Here is an 820-nt window from a genome sequence, read left to right on the forward strand (position 1 = left end):
TATATATATATATATATATATATATATATATATATATATATATATATATATGTTCCAAGGTCTTCAACAATCATGTTTCTTGTCAGCTGACAAATGGAAGTTCAATGTTTGCTATCCTTTTAGCTCAGATTTGGTTTCAACAAACTCTTGAGGGGAAATCTGGCAATATGCACCACCATGTTCACTATGTAGTCAATTACTTTGTCTGTCTGCCATTTAGTGCTATGCAGTTAGTGTACAATGGGTTTATCATGACGGGTTCACTGACTGCTAGGGGTGTAACAGTGCATGTATTCGTACTGTAAATGTGCACCGAATGCAATCTTTAATGTCAAATACAGTGGGGGAAAAAATATTTGATCCCCTGCTGATTTTATACGTTTGCCCACTGACAAAGAAATTATCAATCTATAATTTTAGTGGTAGGTTTATTTGAACAGTGAGAGAAAATCAGAAAAACGCATGTCATAAATGTTATAAATTGATTTGCATTTTAATGAGTGAAATAAGTATTTGACCCCTCTGCAAAACATGACTTAGTACTTGGTGGAAAAACCATTGTTGGCAATCACAGAGGTCAGATTCTTGATTCTTCAGTTTCTTGTAGTTGGCCACCAGGTCCCTCCACAGATTTTCTATGGGATTAAGGTCTGGAGACTGGCTTGGCCACTCCAAGACCTTAATGTGCTTCTTCTTGAGCCATTCCTTTGTTGCCTTGGCCGTGTGTTTTGGGTCATTATCCTGCTGGATTACCCATCCACGACCCAGTTTCAATGCCCTGGCTGAGCGAAGGAGGATCTCCCCCAAGATTTGACGGCAC

General features: G+C 38.5%; 1 protein-coding gene across 1 annotated transcript in view; it reads right to left on the minus strand.

Annotated features, from left to right (window-relative positions):
- cacna1g (calcium channel, voltage-dependent, T type, alpha 1G subunit) overlaps window positions 1–820 on the minus strand; it is a 181,539-nt gene that overhangs the window by 100,748 nt on the left and 79,971 nt on the right. The window lies entirely within an intron of this gene.

This window comes from Micropterus dolomieu, linkage group LG14, assembly GCF_021292245.1.
Source record: "Micropterus dolomieu isolate WLL.071019.BEF.003 ecotype Adirondacks linkage group LG14, ASM2129224v1, whole genome shotgun sequence".
NCBI lineage: Eukaryota > Metazoa > Chordata > Actinopteri > Centrarchiformes > Centrarchidae > Micropterus > Micropterus dolomieu.